Raw genomic sequence first — 21771 nt, forward strand, 5'->3', positions numbered from 1 at the left:
CAGCCCATATAGTGTGCACATCTAGCTGAGCTGTAACTTAGGTGTTTTCTTTTAATTATGATCTAAATAGCTTTATTCATTATCCTGAAACACAACAGCAAAGAGAAAGTCTTCTCACAATGACCAATTTTTAAATTGCAGAAACATTGCAAAAAAATTATAATGTACCTGTTTACCTACAGCCGATGGCCTTCGTTTATAGAAAAGGCCAATTTTGCATGAACCCACAAAGACAAATCTGTCTTTAACACACGTTTTCAGCAAAGCTTCTTGCAAATGGTTCTTTCAAAATACCTCTGGATGTTGCCTATCAGTTTCTTCAGTAAATACCTTCATGTTGTCATCCAGGGTATGGCAAGGAGTGATGAGCTGCAATTTTGTGATTTTTTTTCTGGGTCTGAAGAACTTGATATTCTTGCCACAGCCTGTTATGGGGCTGAAGCAAAGGAAGCCTCTTCCCTTTGTTGGTCCTTCCATGCGTTGGCTTGTGTGCATTTTACCTTTTGGGCGGTATGGGTCTTCTAGTATTAATTTCTAATGCTTAATTAATGCCTCATATAACGGCATTAAGATCATCCAAATCAAACCAGTGTTTTGAGATCTTGTGGGTCTGGAAGCTACTTGTGTACAGTCACTTTCACTCTTTCTCCTGCATATTCACTTTCCTGTTAATGTTTGTATATCTTTTTCACATGCAAGAGGAAGAGAAAACTGTACCTAAGAAGATAAGATTGCAAGGTATGCACACTGGACAGTTTGGGAACGTGGGAGACTGTAGGAATTCTTTTTTACTATTTGTGATTCATTATATTTCAGGCTGGCATGTGTGCTTTTTGACCTATTAATGTGATTTGTGTCCTATCCTAAAGTAAGGGGAAAATGGACAAAAATTGAAGCTGCTTGGCAGTAGCTACCAGTGTGTACAGTGATGTGCAGATACAATTTCTGTGAAGCTCCTGTCTCTGGGATTTGTTTGCACATGAAAAGCATAATTTCTTGCTAATCACAGTTTTAACAACCACATCTCCACTTTGTCATGTTTCAGTTCCAGGACCCCAGTGATACTGTAAATGTTTCAAAAATCTTGGCTGGACAGTAGAGAAATCCAAGTGTGAAAAAGATCAACTTTGTCCCCTTCTACTTCCCTTCCTTCCAGCTTGCTGCTTTTTCTCTTTGCCCATTTTCCTTTACCCCTTGTTTTCAGGGGAAGCTTCACAGCTGTAGAATATAAGTCTAAACACCAGCAAGGCTGGATGTTCTTTGCAGGCAGCCAGTGTGCCCTGTATTGATCATTAGTTTATTTTGCAGTACTCCCCCCCAAGCTAAAACTAACCTGAAATCATCATTCTACCCTTTTGATTTTAATGTCACTCTTTTAAGTTTCTTGTTTGAAGTATTGTTTTCTCCCTAGGAGTCCATAGGAGGTCTTTGTCATTTTAAACTTTTTTTAGTGTTTTTAAGGAAATGTTGATAACAGCCTATCTTTTCCTAAAAAAGACTGAAAAGGAAAAACAGTGATCCCCGCTTCCCGCCCCCCCCTGCATTGGTCCAGACATTTCCATTCAGAATTACATTCTATCTTATAGGTGTGTTTAACTTGATCTGTGCAGTTTGTGTTTGTTTTCTCAGTGTTCACAATTACACGCTGTAGACAGTGACTTCTGGGCCTTTTAGAGCTGCCGATCAGAAGGCAAATGGGAGATAAGTATTCTGAAAAAAAAGAACCAGACTGTAGGCTGTGTTGTGCTCTTTATGTATTTTCCAGCTGGTTTTGCTTCTAACCTTCAGCATTCCTCATGGGACACTGATGCAAATCTGCATTCGCTTTTTTTGCTCTTTGTGTATAACACACAAGACCTAAAGGAAAGCAGTAATTTGCAACATTAGGAAATGTGGCTCAGTGTCCCGGGCCCCAGTGTGAACATGCACATTTGAATATAAATGAAAGTGGGCCAGAACCCCCTTGAAGCGTGGAGCTGATGCAGACTGCCTGCCCTTTCCGCTTTAAGTACTGTATTTTTTTATTATTTTTTTTCCCCTCCTTTGCCGATCAACAGCTACCATATGGGCTGAGCTTCAGCCAGTCAACTACTAAATTACAAACGCTCTTTTGACTGTAAATTGAATGGAAAAGGATGTCAGTTACCGCTTTCCTCCTGTGGCCCCACCACAAGAGCACCTGCAGTAAAGAGGTGGCATTCACGCTCTGCGAGACACCCCACGCTGCTGCTGTTAGCCCAGCAGCTCGAGCCTTGGCTTTGCCTACCCCACTGCTGTCACAGCGAAAAGATGGCAAAGATAAGAGCCTCACTTTTGAAGATCAGCTCACTTAGAGGCATGTCTCGGCACTTATCCACAGTATTTTGTTTCCACTAAAGGAAGTAAAAATCTGCTGGGGAAGATGGCTATCGGTGGTGTCCTTCAAAGAGGAGCCTTTGACTTAGGCATATGTTTACCGTATTTATTCTGACATTTGTTATGAAATTATAACTGCTTTCTCAGAGAACCTCGCACAGTGACAGGTTCAGCTCCCTTACAGGGTTAGCTGGTTTCCAGCCTGAATGCTGGAACAAAACGATGCTGTTTCTTGCCTGTGCAAAGGTGGTCTGGAATGTGACCGTTCCTCTGTCCCCCAGAGTGTGCGAAGAGGATTTGGGCAGGGAGAAGCTGCTGATGTCTGGAAGCGGTGAGCTGGGCAATCCGTGAAGGGAGACAGCTGTTAGGCCAAGAGAGGTGCCTTGTATCCCGATACGTAACATGGCAGCTGAGCTGGGGGGCAGGCCGGGAGCGAGCCTGCAGCTGCTGCTGGCAAGGGCCTGCCAGCCCTGGGGTTCTAGGAAGGCTGGTGGAACTCTCCGTCATCTGCTGTGCTCATTAACTCTTCCTTTCCTACTTAGATACAGATGCATGTGTGTCATTATTGAACTAGCCAGAATGTTGACTCGGCCTGTGATTTAAAATAATTGGGAAGAAGGGGCAGTTTAACAATGAGGATATTTTCTTTTACCTTCTGAAGCCTAAAGCTACATGGCTGGCTAAAGTATTATTTTTGTGGAGTTCCCCAGTGCATTGCTGGATGCATTACATATCTGCCTTATGGCTTTTGTCCCGAAACTCCTTAAAGTTCAGTGCCTACAAGCATAAACTCCACTCGTGAATCACTGGAGGGTAGTCGTTAGGTCAAGGCTCAGCACGCTGAAAAAAGTATTACAGTGCTAAGGACTTTATGGGGTGACCAAGTAACATTCAGTATGTTAATTTACAATTACTGCTTATGACTTACAATTGTACCGATCGGAGGCCTTGAGCATTTCTGCCGGTGTCAAACCCCACAAAACGCAGTCGAATATTCTAACATTAAGCTGGCTGTGCAATTCTGGTAATTATCCGGCAGCGTGTAACATTTAAGAGGTCGTGTATTTTTATGTATCATACTGTGTAGTTGTCCTTCTCCCCGGAACTGAGCAGATGATAGGAGCTACTGCTGTTTGAATAATCTCAAAGCAAGATGCTGATGTTCGAAAGTTGTTTTTAGAAAATTTCCTGTATCTTTAGAGGGCTTTAATGTCCTTTCTTCTGAGATGGTAGATGACACCTTACATAATGAGTACTGTCAGATGGGTTCATCCTTGGTTCCTCTCCCGGCCCTGGGCCACCTTTTAGCATTCATGCATATTATGACTACTTTAACTAACGTGCCTATAAAGTATTTCCACATGTTTATTGAGCTTAGAGTCAGAAAATTAAATTGTGTTTTATGGTGAGTTTTTTGGATATCCATTTGTGCCCTTGTTTCCTACCAGCTGTGCAGTGCTGAAAATTAATAGCTCAGGTTTCCATTACCTGTACCTTTTATGGATGTTTAGCCTTCGTTCTGCTTTTGTTTCTTATTCTAAACATTTTGTAGCTAAAGCAGGCATGTGTACAATATTTGTTGCTTTTTAATAAAACCTGTAGGGTTCTTTTTATTATTTGTACTATTTAAAACAGGTTTGGAGAGATGCCGTGGCACAGCTGGCATCTAGAAATCTTGTAGCTGCTTCACACCATGAAAGCATGGTAAGCTTGTTTTTCACATCTTTTCTAGATTCTTAAAAGATAATTTAAATATGGGACATCTTCTAGGAAGGCAAGTCCAAGTTTGGGAGCGGTAAGCGAAAGTCTGTTTTAAGCAGCACTATTGCTGGCTTTTTAGTCTGCTTCCTGGCAGTTTCCTAGTGGTATCTCCAAAATGTCTTGACTGACAAGATCCTAACAGGTTTTTGTCTTTGGTTGCTGTGTCTGAGTAGAAACTGGTGGTGAATTGTTGCAAAGTTATCTGTCAGGGTTCACCTACAGGATAATACTGTAGAGAGGAGAGGGAATGAAGTGGCTGCTCATCAGAGCAGGGGAAACTGAGGAAAAGAGGTATGGGATTGTGGAGAGGGAAAAGAGGACAGGAGAGCATGAATAATTTTCAGTGTGGATAAAATGTATGTCTCCATTTCTGGTTCTTTCAATCGCCTACAGCCCTGGGCTTGTACCCAGAGAATCACAGGATGGTCAGGGTTGGGAGGGACCTCTGGAGATCACCTTGTCCAATCCCCCTGCTCAAGCAGGGCCACCTAGAGCAGGTTGCCCAGGATTATGTGCAGTCAGGTTTTGAATACCTTCAAGGTTATCTCCAAGACAGGTCCTTGCATTCACACGTACGCCCTTGCTAGACATGCCAAAGTCTTTCAGAAGGGAGATTTCACTAGAGAGGCCTTCTAAAACCTGCTGGACCATAGAAGGTCTTAGATGCCAATCTTATGGGGGGGGGGGGGGGGGGGGGGGTGTGCAGAATTCCTAAATAAACAGAAAAACATGCACATAAGTAGGAAAGTATGTGTAAATGTGAACTTCTAGGTCTGATCACACCTACACCTACAAAGAAATTTCTCCTGTTACAAGAATTCTCGAACCTTAGAAAGTCTCTGAAACTTGCAGGTGGATTCAGAAATTTGTATTTCTGCTGGAGTTGGAGATTGAAAGTGTGATATTGGTTTCTTAAACATGCTCTTTAAACAATATTAGGAGACACAAATCCTATTTCTACCCAGTGTCTTTTGATAAGCTCAGTGTGAGCTTGCGTTAATATACACTCATTCTGAATTTACTTTTGCTCAGAAGTATTTTGGAGTTACCAGAATTTATTTTTTAATGCATCATGTGTTGCCGTCACTTATCTTAAGTCAAGCAGCTGCTTTTATATCCTGTTTTTCTGTCTCTTGCTAGCTTTGTGCCTGATACGGGACATCTTGCTGCAGTCGTTCTGCTTTGGACATGTCAGTCATGTACACAGCGTGGGGATAGGTGTTGCTTCCTTTGGACTGTGTGAAAGTGGTGCTGGCAGCATAGAAAGAGTTGGGCTGAAGTAACTTTCTTCCATTAGAAGAAAAAAAATCTGAAAAAAATAAGGTCTGAATTGTATCTAGAGGTAAGGTGACTTTCATTCAAAATCTAAAATACGGATCTTTGCTTCTTCCCTCCCCCGAATTCCAGAAAATATGATTTGTCTTTGATTATGGATGGGTTGAGGATTTTTTTTTTAAGCAGATGTTTTTAAATTGCTGGTTTCTTTGGTATGCTGAAAGAAAATAAATACATTCAAAAGGGCTGAGAATTTAACCATGGGGAAAAGCTAAAGAAAAGCGAGACAAATTCTTGTACTGACTCCATGAACCCTTTGGGTGACAGGTTCAGCACCGTTTCCCCATTTGCTTTAGTGACACACAGACTCGCCACAAAATTCCTTAAGCTGTTGTCCTGGCTGGTCTGTGAAGAAGGCTTACACAAATGGAGAAGTGCTGTGACAGCAGCTGAAAGTCAGCATGATACTGATGCAGGCTGGGCTGCCATGGGAGGAGGGGAAAAAACCCAAACCTCTAGCACAGTACACCCATGCTGGCAGCTCCTGCAAGGATTTGCTTTTACTTCTGCTCGCTCTCGGGGAGGCTTTTCCTGCCTTTCAGTCATCAACCACTGAACACTTTTCCTCTCTGGCCTCTCCAAAACACCCTCAGCTACCTCAGGGGATTCTAACAAATGGAGTGATAGCCCACAAGGGCCCCTCGCCTAACAAACCCTCCAGAATCTTCCGGCATTTTAACCAGATATTACCTATATCACCCAATTCACGATGATAAATGTTTCTCCAGTTTATTTTTTTCAAGGTGTAAAGTACGGAACTGGAAGAAACACTAAACAGTTAATTAAACAATTTGTACTTAGTGTCTGCTTGGTACTGTGCAACCCAGGGGCTGCCCTTGACTTAAGGCTTTAATAAAAAAGCTCGTGTAGCTTCTGTTACAAAACAGACCTGGCCCTGGAAAGAGAAAAGAGATGTTTTGAAAAACAGGGTGGTATGGGAGGCTCTGCCCCTCCATGTTACCTAATGGGGTGTTAGTAACCTACCAATGACACTATCGCTTCCTCAAGTCTCTTCCCTTTGTGTTTACAACATTTCTTCTGACAGCTGAGAAGGAGCAAGTTTCCAAGGGCTCAAGGTTTTTTTCAGCAGCACCCAGAAGTCTGGCACCTTACCCTGACCTTGTAAGTCTGCAAAACTGGCCTGGAAATTAAATGGAAACAGACTCTCTCTTGAGAGTCCAGCTCCCTCCTACTCCTGGTTGGGCCAGAAACACTGTGAGAACAGACAGATTTCCTAGCAGTATCCTGGCACTTTCTTATCCATTGCCGGCCAAAACCAGAAAGTGTTAAAAAAAAAAAAAAAAAAGAGAGAAAGAAAGAAAAGAAAAAAGAAAATTCTATAGGAAGTGGGAGGAGAGGAAAGCACTGTATATTTTTAAAACAGAAATCTTATCTGAGTTTTGGGTCGGTTGCTTTGTCTGACTGGTTCATCTACCCCCTCTCCTAATCCCTGTGTTTACTGCAGAGCTTTGTGGTTTCCTTCCTCCGGTCCCCTTGGTTATCTGGGCTGGCACGGAGCCTGGGTTCTGCTTCCCTTCCCCCTTGCGCACCTTTGTATCCCCCGCCACTGGATCCTGCAAAGGCAAGTCTTAATTCTTCACACACACTTTTTTTTTTTTTTTGTCATTTGCAGCTACTCAGGGGCACCTTTTGCAGGCTGTTGTGCTCAACCCTCATTGCTTTGCCTTCAGCTTGGCCTGTGGTTTTTGGCTTCCTTTTTTTTTTTTTTTTTTTTTAATTTTATTTTATTTCTGGTTGCCCTGAAGTGCGCACAGAGTTGCTGACAGGCCATGGAAAACTCAGCAAAACATTCCGCGCAGAGCACTTGCTTGCCTTCACCATCCTTTCCTGTGCCACGCTCATTTTTATTAGAGGTAACTGAGAAAACAGGACCTTTGGGCTTTGGCTGATCTGCTGCTGCTGCTTTCAGACACAACATGCAGGTCTGGAGCACCATCTTCCCTGCTTCCAGCCCAGCCTTCTAGCCCTATGGCTACTTCTGTTGGTTCCTCGTCAGGAACTTGCTCTGCCATCAGCTGTACAAGCCAACTGCTTCCAGCTTTCCCTGGTTCTCTTTCTCTCCCCAAGTTACCCAGACAACTAATCTTTCTCTCTTAAGTTCACCTCCTTCATTTTTATGGTTCCCACTAGCTACTTGTTCCCTTTCTCCCTTGTTTTGAGAGGTCTGGCAGCAAAGCCTCAGACATTTCAGTACTTGCATGTTTCAGGATTTTTATTTTCCCGGTAAAGTAGTAATGTTTTTTTAGGGAGTTAAGGAGGCATCCTCTAACATGGTCATGACCTGGTACTTTCCCAGCTTGTCAGTTCGATCTGTGCTGTACTAGCTCCCCGGCAGTGTTAAGCAGCTCATTGTAAGCCAGGACAAAAGACATTCAGCAGCTTAGAGAAAGGTGATATGACAAGCTGAGCCCACCCTGTCTCAGGCTGCCTTATGTGGCAAGCCTGGAGAGAAGGCTTCTTACCTAGTTAAGGAATTTCAGAAACTCACTGTCCCATCTTTACTTAGGAAGGAGTGTTTGATAAGATTTCTTTAGATGCAGCTGTCACAAGTAGATCAGCATGGCCGCAGGCAAAAAGAGCATGGGAATACCACAGCCCACCCCTTTTCCAGTACTACCAGACATCCTTTGAGGCAGTTTTCAAGATCTTGCTCAGCATCTGCATAGATCTCACATTAAAGAGTGGAAATTTTGATGTTGAGTAGGATGAGGACAGCAATCTCACACAGTTTTGAAAATCTTGTCCCCAGTTTCTTGGAACCACGCAGGCTGCAGCTACATGTGGATGCTTGCCCGTGCCACCCAGCTGTGCATCCCTTAAGTACCTTGCTTTAAGGTACAGAGCTGTCCCTTTATGTCACTCCTGCGTTAACACAAATGTAGCCTGAAGCAAGAGAAGCCAGTCTAAAGGTACACTGGCGATGCTTGCAGAAGTAATTTTCAAAATGAGGAGCACTTGGTTTGAAAGCCAGTTGGGTGCTTTAGATACCAAGCTCAGAACCTGGTGGCCTTGTCTATATGTTTTCCTGCTTCCCAGTGTCGTCTTCATGCACTGGAACTAGTCTTTGCTCTCCAGATTTCTTTACTGCAGTGGTGGAGCCTCCTTTTGCCATCATTAACAACTATGTTGGATTTTATTTTGAAAATGTTTTCTCTGTGTGCTCCCATCTCTCAGATTTATTCCAGCCCAGTTTTAAGGATTGCAACCCCTGCAGGAGTCCCTACAAATCTTATGACTGGATCTCATGACAACAGCCTCTTCAATGTTGTTGATTAATCTTTATTCTCTTGGAAGTTAAGAAGTTTGCACAAATAAGAAAGCCCTCTCTATTACTCAATAACCAGCCCAACTTACATCCTAAGAGTACAGTGGAAAATTTGACTGTTGTGGGCCAAAAGAATCTAACCGTGTTACCAAAGGCGTTATGCAAGACTAAATGAAGTTACATTTTCTTCAGACTATTCAACTCTCTGCATAATTTACTTAGTATTTTAATCATCTTTTTTGAACAGTCCTTACTTTCTGAAAGGTCGGAAGTAGCCTAACAATAGTTACTATCATATGATAACAGCTTTGCTGGATATAAGACTAGATTCCCAACAGACAGCATTTTCACAACACAGAACTGTAGTTATCCTGGCAGTAACTGGCATCCTTGCGGATGGTCTGATACAGAAATGCAAAGCTTGACTGTGTGCTCTTTGCTTTTAGAAAGTGCTATTTATATGGTAAGCTCCTTGGGGCAGGGACTGTCTCATATTATGAATGCTTCATACAACTGAATCTTGAATTGGTTGAGGCCTGAAGGCACAAATCTAATTCCAGGAATAGTATGATTGAATGGACGTGGAGACTAAGGAACTTTCTCAGTCCTAGACATGATGTCAGTACAAGATTGAGGTGGAAGTGGGAGAACTTGTACTGCGCAGGCTATGTGTTGTTTGGATGGAAACAGGACTTCATTCTCTAGGTTTATCAATGGGTCACTGTTAGTGAGTACTTCTAGTTCACTTACACTTTCAGATCTTTCTGAGGACAGGAATCGTCTATTTCCTTTTTTTAAATACCAGCGAGGGAAAAGTTTTACTTACTTGGATTCTGCAGCGAATGCTGTGGTTGCTGCTGGTTATTAGTAGCGAGGATACATGCAATAACAGGTGCCAAGCGTTAAGATCACTGTAAGCTTAGGATTAAGGTATGAGAAGACACTAAGTGAGCCAGATCTGTTCACAGGAAATGAACTTTTTTCTATACTTGTTTTGACTAAAAGAATAAAATCCAATCTTATATAATTCTTTGTTGCTTGATCAGGACATGTAGGAGAATTGAAGATAGACCTGGCAGGCAACCTTATAAACATTAATCTTAAAGAGTCAAATACCCAGATGCTAACTGGATCCAGAAAAGTGATAAATATCTTTTTGCTTTAAAACTGAAGCATGGGTATTTCTGTTAGCCAAGATCTTACTGTTCACCCATTGCTAATTAGAATAGAGAATTAGTAATGAGGAGCTAAGGTGGCCCACAGACTAGCAAGGTTCTGTTGGACTCCCACTACCACCCCACTCAGTCTTCTGCACAACTGCACTTTGAGATCTTACTCTTTGAAGACCTTTGCTAATGTCTTCACACGCTGGAAGTTGTAATAACGTTTCTGATAATTATTACCTAATCCCATTCTTCTAAAGCTGCCGTTTCTTTGCCTTCCTCTTTGCACTCGGCTTCAAGGATGGTAGAAGGAAATCAGGAAACCCACCTAACGTGTTTGTAATCCTGACCAGATGGGAAAATTCATGCCTGGCTCCAGAAGCTAACCTGTTTGATTCAGAAACCTGGTCTGACTACCACCATGCTGCTACCACCCAGTGGGCAAGGCAGCTTTCGGCAGGGAGAGCACCTGCACCTGCAGGCAACGTGGGGAGGAAGGCAGGGACTGAGGATGCTCAGGGCTGACTGCTCCCTAGTCCCTGCTGCTCCACCAGCACAGCTGCACTGCTCCGCATGGACCAGCGTCTTGTTTCTTGTGGAGGCCAGCATTTTTTTTATTTTTATACATTAGATTTATACATTAAATTTCTATAATATATTGCTATATAATATATATTATTTATATATATATATATGTATATATCTAAGCTTCTGGAGTCAGGCAGAATTTTCCCATCTGCCCAGGATTATAGAGATATATATATATAAATATGTATTTATACAAAAATAGAATCAGTCTCATAGGTCTTGTGCCTCCTTGGTATCATCTGGGCAGAAGGAGGAAAGCGAGATGATCTAGTCTCATCCCAGTCCAAATACTAAGTGAGGATGTACAACCAGAATGAGATTTTAGACATAGATGAGTTGTGTATGCACTTTGGGTTGTTGCTGTTCAGGAATTAATGCGGAATAGCTGGGGGAGCTGCTAGTGCTGGTAGTCACATAGCTCTAACAGAGACATTGCCAGCCAGCAGGAGTAGCTATAGGAAGATAATTTGAGCATATAGGGACAGATACTTGCTCCTGAGAAAGTGTCTCTAGCACAGTGTGTGCATCCCTGGAATAGAAATTAATGAGTTTGTGTCTGGGGTTGGAAAAATAACGTGTGTGTATGGCAGGAAGCAGAGCCTGTGGTGTTTGGTCTGGCTTCATCTCCGGCTCACCTACACATACAGCCCCTCGTACCTGTGACAGCACTGTACAGTGTCCCTTACGGCTGTCACAGGCGTTACAAACACAGTGCAGACAGGTGGTCTAACCTGACCTGCTAAAATGGGTCATTTCAAACTGCATTGGTACCTGTGGGTTAGTGAGCCTCCTTGCTCCTTTCCAGCCAGGTTCTGCTGTGAAAGTCATGCTTTGTAGCACTTCGAGGAATACCTGCCTAGACCTGTGCCTTGGCTCCCCTTCATTCCCCAGGGTGGATCGCAATACTTTTAACCGAGCTGAAATGTCAGTACATTGGGCGTAACACTGTGTTTAACGCTCTGTCTGCTTCCGTGTTTGGATGCGACCTCTTCTAGTCTGGGTGAGACCACAGGGAGAATGGAGTTTAGTAATGAAGTGGAATCACAGAAATATAGAGATGCCACTATAGGTAATTTTGTGCTACGCTTTCATCCAGGCAGCACTGAATATAACTGATTTCTATTCCTGACAGGCTGTTTGACATTCCTGTCTTCTGCAGCAGCTAGGCTCCGGTTTGTACTCACATGCTGATGCAATAGCTTCTGCTGGGTTTGAAAGGAAAGGAAAGAACAGATCGGAATCCTTGATATGCATCTAGGCAACAACTTCCTCTTACAACCAAACCTCACTGGCAGAGGTCACTACACTGGCGCTCAGAGCTGAGTCTTGTAGATGAGCAGCACGTAAAAATTTACACAGCTTTTAATATGCCCTGGGCCAGCCAGTTTTCAATTACATTCATGCCTGCACTTCCCTTTGGTGTGCAGTGGTTAACCCTTCTGATACGCTCTCACGGTGCTACCTCTGCCAGTGGTGCTGTGTGCTTGCCAGGAACAGGTAAGCACATACCAACACATTTCCCAGGGCAGTGAGTCAGCCATGCAATCAGCTGTTTCTTTTTTTGTTGTTACTGTTTTAAACGCCATTAGTGAGGCATGAAAGTATGTATTTTTTTTCAAGGTGTTTTTTTCTTTTCCACAGGATTTGCCATGGTCTAGAGCACAGCACGGTAGTTTTTTCCTTTGCTCTAGGACCATGTGTGAGTGAGTGGTACTTGGGCATGTACCCTTCCCCCAGGAACCATCCAACTGTGGGGAACTATGAGCTTCTCTCTGTGTATGGCATAGTTACCTTCATTTGATGGCCCTTTCACCCTGCCTGGCCTGTGGTTTCTGCTGTATTTTATTTTTCCTTGTTAAAAAGAGCCATTCCGTATTATTCTAGGGTCTGCTGTTGCTATTATGTGGCAGTATAAATAGTTAGAAGGGTCTGCAGAGGCTGTCAGATGGTTTAAGCTAATGATCCCTTAGTTATGATCCCTAGCAATCTTAACTGGATTTGGCAGTGGAAGCAATTTAAGGAGTGAACTGCTTATTAAAATGACCTCTGCTGCATGTGTCTGTACTCAGTAATTGATACAGATTAGTCAGGAGTTCGCATAGCTTTTGATAATGGATTAATCCTGGAAAACTGAACTTTTTTTTTTTTCTTGGGAGCAGCTCAGAACAAGTCTGTGGTTTCTGTAGGCTTCTGTGTTCTCTGTCCTCTGCAACATCCCCTTACTCCAGCTCCTTAATGGATCAGTGCATACAAAACGTCCTCTGAGACACGAACGGTGCAATTACAATGGTACCTTTTAGCAGAAAAAGTTCTTAAAACAGAGGCATAAAACCAACCTGACGGTTTTAAGGACAAAACAGCTGTGAGGTTTAGAACAAATGGGGGTCTTAATTTCAATTTCTGCTATATTGCACATGGAAGCATGCCCAGACAAGCATGCACACACTGTCCGAGGAGTGTGCAACAGCAGCTCTGTGCGTAAGACTTCAGTTTGGGAGTATCGATGTTCTTGGGAATGCATGCATGTACCAGCAGAGGGCACGCAGACTTCATTAAATGGGGACATGCGCTAATTAACAAATCGCAGAAGTAGGTAGGAGGCTACCTGCATCCATCTCGTTCCCAGACAAAGCGCTCATTCAGTTGTGCCCATCCCAACAGATGTGCGTTCGCTGAAATAGGCAGGAAGCAAGAGGGCATGAAGCATATGTTTGGAATTACATAATCCATAGTCAAACCATGATCATGTTTCGTGTTCATGCTTAGTCAGGCTGTGGCAGTGATTAGGGTTGACTAAATAGTTACTGTATCTCCCATTTTTTTTCCATTGTGTGGCATCTGCCAGCTCTGTTCATCATTACAGCCTCAATCTAGGCAAGTGACACGTAGTGTGGATCAGCCCCATAATGAACCAGAGGAAATCAGGGACAGAGTCAGCAGTTTTTATAATATATTAGAACAGGATTATTGGGAAATGTGAACTTAAAAGGAAGGCTGTCTGCATTTTAGAAACTAAATCAAAGATAAACTGTACAGTAGACTCCTGTTTTATCCTGCTCAGTGCACTTGCAGTACATTCATAATCTTCATAAAGGAGAAAATGAATTGGTGAAATAGGCTGTTTTATGATAATATCCCATATGTTATCAGATTCATGCAGGCAGAATCACACTAATGAAGAGAAATTGCAGTTTATGTAGGGCTTGCAGGCCTCGCTTAGGCAGATTAACAGTAGCGAGGGTAAGAGGCAGCACACTGCCTTGGCAGGCTGCCCAAGAACTAATCAATGCAGATGGAGTCGAAGGGACTGCGAGTCTGATTCCCAACAGTCATCTCGGAACTGGAATGACTGCATCCATCAGTGCTCCTTGATAAGGCATCCTTTAAGCTTGTGGTAAGAATGAACCCATTTGGGGAGGCAGAGGCTGAGCAATACTAAAAGCGATGACTCCACATGTGGTGCAGGGGAGAAGTGGGTGTTTAATTTTAGCTGCTGACCTGATTTCATGCTGAATGACAAGTATCTATAGGAATCCTCAAGGGCCAATCAGTTGCTATGCTAGTGAGGCTTTTGGAGAAATGCATTTAATTTTATTCAAGTGATGCCTTTAAGGAAGCAATTATGATTTTAAGCTCTCAGAAGTTCTGACTCCTCCAGGTTGATTTCAGCTAGGGCTAAGCTGAATGTCTTTCATGTTTCATGTTGCTGAAACTGAAGTCTAACTCCATTGTGTATTTAACATGGCACACACTAATGTTCTGAAATACCCTGATTTTCCTCTGTGCTGTTCAGTTTTTTTCCCTAATAGGAAAGCAGATTTGGTGCAGAATCAAAACACCTCAAGTCCTTTTGCCGTTTGCACACACATCCTGAAGGGAAGTTGACAAAATGAAGCAACTGCAGAGCCTCATCACTGAGGATCTCCTTTGCAGGGGTTCTCACTTGCAGCTTTGCGCTTGAGGAAAGTGTACTTGTGACCCAGGAGAGAGCTTTCATTTTTCAAGAGGAAGGCTGGCAAAGATCTCGGTCCACCTATCAAGTCCCTTTTCATAGAAGACACTCATGAAAAAAATATGAGAGTTGGGCCTACGCATGGGGCAGATACTTCACTTTTCACTGGTGATAGAGTTCTGGCCACTACAAACATTAGTCACTTGGAGTTCTTCCCTTGGCATCGTGTGTTTCTCATCAAAAATGAAGGCAGTTTTCAGCCAGGAGCGAAGCATCAAATTACCCAGTGTTATTGAATGCTGAAATATAAAGTAGTAGGGCTTTTACTACTGCAAATAACGTGGTAGCATGCTCAGTTACTGTGTTCATACCCCATTCCGCTGCTGTTGCTGGCTTATGTAGGTAGAGTTTGAATGCAGGTTTGGTTCATGCCCATCTTTCTATAGTCATATTGATTGATTTGAAAGTTTATATTTGAAAATCACTTTGCATTATCTCCCCCCTGATTTTGACTTCAGTGAAAAATGGCTGGACCCAAATTGCCATGCTTTGTGGATGGGATTTGTTTGTTTTCTGTGGCTAGTTGCTGACTGGAACCTCATCTGCACGTTTGTATTGGCTTTTTATTTTCAGTTGTCTCTGAATCTGTCCAGTGATTAGTTTGTTGACAGATGGCTTTTCCCTTGAATAAGATACAGTGACTAGATGTTCTGAATGTCCCAGAAGGGCTCTGGCATTTGTCCTCAGGACAATGAAAAACACCCTGGCATTTTCTGCCTTCTCTGAATTTGCCTTTCATTTGTGTATTGTATGGATTCCTCTAAGGATATAGAAAGAAAAATGTTAAAATATGGTTATACCAAGAAAACTGGCAGTTAAAAAAAAGCCTTTTACTCAGCAAACCTGCAGTTGCTGTGTATTGCAGCTCACACTTCCTTGCCTCAGTAAATGGCTATGTTTTCTACCACTGTTTGAAGCTACCACAGCAAAAAAAAAAAAAAAAGAGAAGGATTGATTTGATTCCACTTGCTTTATTTTGACTGAGTTCCCATCCCTTGCACCCCTGCAAATGGTTTGTGGCTCTGAGGTTGCACAAACAATGCAGGCAGCACAATAGCAAGACAACAGGGTTTTCACATGGGAATAGTGGGAGCTGTGGGACTCTGCCTCAGTGGTGATGTGCAAGAAGAAAAGAACTTAATCTGACTCTGTCTCCAGTTTGAGTCTGCAGGGTTGGCACCTATGGGAGAGGAGGATCCATCTCTGTATTTTTGATATGTTAACCAGCCTTGAAGTGGATCTGCTGAAATGCAATCACTGAAACACGCTGAACCCAGGCATCCTGTGATGCTAAGACTGGTTCCTTTTCTGAAGGGGAAAGAACATCAAAATTATTATACTTTCTATAATCTCTTAATCACAGCTCTCATGAAACAAAAGCTTTCTAAGAGCATCCTTTCTTCAACAGTTACAGACAAAAAAGCCTCATTTAAGTAATGCGCTTGCTGAACCCACTGTGCTGCTGCAGCTGGTACTGGGGACAAGCTCACCCTCTTCCCCACTGACAGTGATGTGCACAAATCCACTCTGCTTTTTTTTTTTTTTTTTTTTTTCTTTTCACCACACCAAATTCTTCAGTTTTGCACATGTGAGTCAACTTGTAAAAATGACTCACAAGCTCATTCCAGCCCTTCTGAATTGGGAGCCCAATTAAAATACTACTTGTAATGCACATATTGAAGAGAACGAAAACTGTCTGTTCCTGAGTGTCAGGCATTAGCACAGCATATCTGAAGGCCTGGCCTGAGCTACTCTGATACTTGCCAGCAGAAAACCTTGTGTTTAATTAAGATACAAGTAACAGAAAAAATATTTTGAAAATCGAGTCAGGTAGGAAAAAAAAAAAATATAATTAAACTATAAAATTGGTTCATTATCAATGCATCAACGTTTATTTCATTTAATTATTTGTTTTAAAATATTTATGTGTATATATATATATACACATACAATGTTGCTGGATGGAATGTTTTATTTATAAGACACTGCAAAGGTGGTTTTTCTGCGGGGCTACAATACCTGGCAATCGGCTGCTTCTGTTGCTGGTTTGCTTTTTGAATAGACATTGTCTTAGGTTTCATGTGTCTTCTGGGCAGGTGCCCCTATAGAACTGGTAATGTCCTGTAATGGTAATTCCTCACAATCTCAGTCTTTGGCCTTCAGTGAGCCTTTACGTCAGGACCAGCCAATCTTTTCGACATTGCCACCCACGTACCAAAATTCCCTCTGGAAGGTGATCCTGGGGATCTCGGCAGTAGCTGTACTGCAGCACCAGGACACAGTTGACATAGTCTGAGCATCAACTTGTATTTTGACCGGTATAAGTCACATATCGTCCAAAACTAGGCCTCGTCTGCGCCAGCACCACATCAGCAATCTGATTTTTGCCAGCAGGCGAAGGTCTACAGAGGGAACGTGCTGGCTGGACAACATGTCATCCCAGCTCAGCAAGGATGATGTCTGTGATATTGACACATGGCCCTTCAACTGACATTACTCTCTGGCATATTCATCATAAGCACTTTTATCTCCAAGATGTTTCTGTGGCATCACAGCCAACCTTAGGGCAAGAAGGTGGGAGCTGCAGCAAAAGGCAAGGAATCATTCAAGGGAAAGATATTTCAGAGTGCAATTGCTTCCTGGTGTTATCTGCTCTATCCAGCCATGGCCTTCCTTTTCACAGGCTTCTGTGACTGCCGCAGAATAGAGGTCATACCCAGGAGCAGCGCTTGCCCAAATTCTCCTACCTGGTCCCATACCACCATTGTAACTTACAGCCAGTTTCCAGAGCAGTGGGTATAAAGCAGCAAGGTCTGTAAGCCTGGTGGTACCACGTAACCCGCCTTCTACAGCTGAGCGAAAAAAAACCCCAGTCTTACATTAAAGGGATTCACTGACAAAAGCAACAACCTTAAAAGAGAACTATTTAAATAAACAGCTTTTCTGGTTTAAGTTCTAATTGAAAAGAAGAAAATGAACTGATCAGACATTGTGGGAACAACACATGCGGGAATGTATTTTTCTTCAAATACAAGTCTAGTAAATGTAAAGATGAAACCTGATCTTTGTCCTAGCAAAGTTCAAACATGCACATATTGTTACCACTTACCAGTATGTAAATAACATATATGAATCATTGCCAGTAGGTGGTAGTGTGTGTTTTTCAGATACGTTTGTTAGTACTGCAAGTGTTTCATGTTTGAGGTGATTTTTTGTCATCTTTAATGTATGATCTCAAACCATCATTGCTTTGAATTCAGGCCCTGGTTTCACTGATTTAATAGTTCTGCTTCACAAACATCAGCCCATCGCAGAGAGGCATATTTTGATTTTCAAGCTTATGGACAAACCTAACTGGAAACATTTTGAAAAGTGCCAATTAGTATGAGCCCTGAGAATTCAAATGCCTGTATTCATTGGAATGATTGGATTGCTCTCTAGTGTTTCATTTTAGGAGGAGAGCTTTTGATAAATAAATGCATTATTTTAATGATTTATAAACTTAGAACTGCTCTGTCATAGAGGCTTTTTTCGAATCCCTGAAAGAGCTCACTGGAAAAGGAGCAATACAGTTACTGGACATCCAGTTCCTGTCAGTGTCTCACTGAGCTGTGTAAGGAAAGGCAGTGCCCAGCTGGAAGAGACTAGGAGTTTTGGTGGAAACCATCCCTTCCTTGGCCCCTGTGGTTTTTCTTGCTGAGAACAATCTACACAAAATCAGTGCTGTTCCCCCAACTCACCACACAGGAAGAGATGCCCACTTCCCCCCGTGAGAGTAGTTACTATGTCTCCTGTGAGTACGTCGCTGGCTGCCCGGGGGGACATTCATCCTTCCCCAGGTAATGACCAAGCTGCCCTCGCAGCCTGGCTGGTGCTCTCCGACTGCCTTTGTTGTGCTTTTGGGAAGGGACTGAATTTTTGTTTGGCGGAAGAAGGGGATGCCAGTGGTAAAGATTCCTTCTGTGGTGTTGCCTGCCAGGAAGCGAGGCAGAGGTTGGGAAAGGCTCTATAAATATTTCTGCAATAACTCAAAGGCAGTGAGCATTTGGGTTGATTTGTTTTTCCTGGGGTACATGAGACTGCTCTCCTCTGTGCAGGTGTCTGATTCATGTGGGGCTTCCTTTTTCTTTCTTTTCCTACTTGTTTCCTGCCTCTGCAATTGTTGCTTGCACTTGTAGCACTTTTACTCAGCCCGGCAGTCCCACTGAATGCAATCAGGTTATTTGTGCAAACACTTTTCATCATGAATATGGTCTGCAGAGTCAGACCTTTTGCTTCTTCCTTCTGCTTCTAACCTGTCCCTCCCAAGTTTCCTTTCTCATTGTTTTTCCTTTCACTTATGTCTGCCTGCTGTTAGAGCAAGCTAGCAGAGAAGGAAGTGGGGGAGGGCTGTTTCTGCAGGGGTTTCAGTGCAAATAGTTGCATGGCTTATAATTTCTTGAGCAGGTCAGGCTCTTCTTGGCCTGCACTCAGGCTGAGAGAGGATCACTCGTTGCCAGGTGAGGTTAATGTTTGTGCCACCAGTGTCCACAGGCTATGCTGGCAGGAACAGTCAGGGAGTGAGCAGTAATGGGCCCTGCCCAGAAGCAGAATTAGTGTAGCCCAGAGGAGCTGTGCAGGAGACCTGTGTCTGACTCAGGATGAACAGATTCCCATGGAGCTCGAGGAGTTGTAGCCCTCCGGCACATGGAGGAAGGCTTAGGCATATGGATGAGCCAAACTACCAAAACAGAAACCTTCCGTCTTCGGTGGTGAATGAGTCCTGGTTTCACTTGACTGCAGTTTTTTGTCTCCATTAATGACAGAAAATGCCATGTGATATAGGTAGGTGTTGGAGGTGATCATGCAAGCTTGCAGCCTGTTTCCAGTCCCATGCAGCCATGTCCAAGCACTCTAGGATGGAGGTGAAATATAAGTTAACCTGCCCTGTTTGCCTTCCTGGATTATCCATTGTTCTTAACCTGTTCCCTTGGAACCTAATTTGACCATGCAGTAGAAGGTGGGATGGAACGTGATTTTGTGAAGAACTTCCTGCCTGGAAATGATACCAAGTTAGCCATCTAAAGTTGGGAGTCCATTTGGAAGGTGCCGACCTTAATATTTCTGTTCTGCTTTCTGTGTTTCAAATGGTAACTGCTAGAGGCAAACTCAAGCAAGAGACATCTATGCTGCCCTGGTGTGCGTCCTCCCCAATATATAAATGTAGCTGTTAGTATATTGATAACAGAAAACAGATTAGTAAGAGTTGGGTTTGAGCTTGGACATTGAGTTTTGTGGGTAATGTAGATTATGGAAGGGAGGAATCTCAAGGTCAGAAGCTGATTGTATCATGTGGAAGGCAAGAAACCACAAACTCAGTAGTAGAGAAGTGTTGTGTTGCAGAAGTGAGAACAGAGATGTTAATTTAGCAATTGAAATCAACCATGCTGGAGACTTTTAAATTGTGTTTTATTTGTATAGAAACAGTCAGTCCATCCTGGAACAACAGTATCTCCGCTGGTTGTTTCTCTGTCATCTTATTCGGTGCACTAGTGACGACATCGTGATGCGTGGTGATAGGTCTCAAAATTCAACTTTGAGTTTTCTATTCAGAATTAAGGAGAGGAGTAGGAGGTAGCTTTATCTAAGTGTACACTACCTAATCTGTGAATGAATACAAAATGTGAGCGAGGTGGGACATTGTTCCTGTAACAGGACCAACTCATCAGCGCTACAGCACTCTTAAAAAAAAAAAAAACAAACAAAAAAATGTTCCTTCTAAAATTATATATAACACGAGGCTGCGCGATCCCGAAGCTTTTCCTCTGGATTTAATTCTCCCTCTTGAGTTAACATCATCTGAAATACAAAATCTAAGAACATAATAACTGTTACTTCCATCTTCCTTTCAACATTTTCTTTCTGCTAGGAGGCAGGAAAAGCATGAGGGTGACACTTTAGTTCATACTCTCACCCCTAGCTGCCAGAGATGTAGAAGCCAGCAGGCTCTGACAAGGCACTTTTGGTGAAGCTGAGCTGGGGCTTCTTCCATTACATCTTCCCAGTGCAGCTGTGAGGGAAGTCCTGACTGGGAGCCTTTAGCACCGAGTGTGGTGCATAAGCCAGTAGACTGATCTGCAACTTACTGGCTGGAAGTAGGACAAATGGTTCTAGAAACCCCATCAACTTTCACCCAACACCTTTGCTTCCTGTTGTAGACCGTGCAAGCTAAAAGCACAATTGAAGGTTTGGGTTCTTTATCTGAAGTACAATTTTGACTGGGAGTTACTAAAAGGCAGTAAAAGTGGAAGCATATTTTGCTGCTTTTTTTTTTTTTTTTTCTCTCTCCAGAGTCCCTTCTCATTGATTGCCATTTGCGGAATGAGGATGTCGAATTTGCCACGTTGCACAAAGTTGTGGCAGCTGTTCCATATTGCTAAATTGGAAATTAAAATGGAGATCTATTCAAATTGTCTGACACTTCCAGCAAGCTTGAAAGCAATGCTTTAAAATATAACAGAACTCTAATTTGGGTCCTGAGGGATAGTCAGTAACATTGAAAGCACACGTCTTTTTCCAAATGGTCTTTAACTGCTTTGTGTCTTTTCCTTTTCCTTGCTAAATTCTGCTTTCTGTGGCAGCCATGTGATCCAGCCGAAGTCAACAGGTTTGCTGAGAACGTCAAAGACCAAATCCTAGGCGAGAACATTTCAGCAGGTCTAGTCTGTTATGACAATAAATATTTTCAGGAATGTTTAAGCTATGCTAACCTTTAAAAAGGAATGGATCACATTTCTATTTTCTTTCTTGATAAATGTGTGGTGCCTGAATCTTCTTAACAGTTTCTTCATCTAAAGATAAGACTGGATTTATCTGTATCTGTAGAGGGTAATGCAATCTCTTGGTTCAGGAATTTGTGGAGGTCAGCCTTTTGCCTGTCAACACACAATCAAAGCTAACTTTTGATCCTAGTGCTGCTGCTTTAGTAACACTAATTTTATAAAGGCTAGAAAAACTCATAACCGAGGAAATTAAGTTCTTTGAAACACGTGTCATTCCAGACCTGGGCTTCAGAACTCAGAGTTTAGCCACCTTGATTTGTGGCTGCCATAAAATTTTGTTTAAAAGCATTAATGTGTTATCTGGTAATTCTTATTCCACAGAAAGAATGCGCTGTTGACATCTCAGCATTTTTGTTGTTGTTGTTTTTGTCCTGAATATGCCAGTTCATCACTCATACGGAGCATTAATCGCTACAGTAAATGTAGCAGTGATGTGTTCAGGAAATATTT

General features: G+C 42.7%; 1 protein-coding gene and 1 long non-coding RNA gene across 2 annotated transcripts in view; both read left to right on the forward strand.

The window, feature by feature from the left end:
* The window catches only part of EFL1 (elongation factor like GTPase 1), a 122689-nt gene that overhangs the window by 94492 nt on the left and 6426 nt on the right, over positions 1-21771 (forward strand). The gene's annotated exons all lie outside the window — the stretch shown is intronic.
* Positions 1593-21609, forward strand: LOC114013300 (uncharacterized). Its single transcript, XR_003556206.2, has 3 exons — positions 1593-4059; positions 5257-5458; positions 14282-21609. It is a non-coding gene; the product is annotated as an uncharacterized LOC114013300 (long non-coding RNA).

Source organism: Falco peregrinus, chromosome 1, assembly GCF_023634155.1.
Source record: "Falco peregrinus isolate bFalPer1 chromosome 1, bFalPer1.pri, whole genome shotgun sequence".
Lineage (NCBI taxonomy): Eukaryota > Metazoa > Chordata > Aves > Falconiformes > Falconidae > Falco > Falco peregrinus.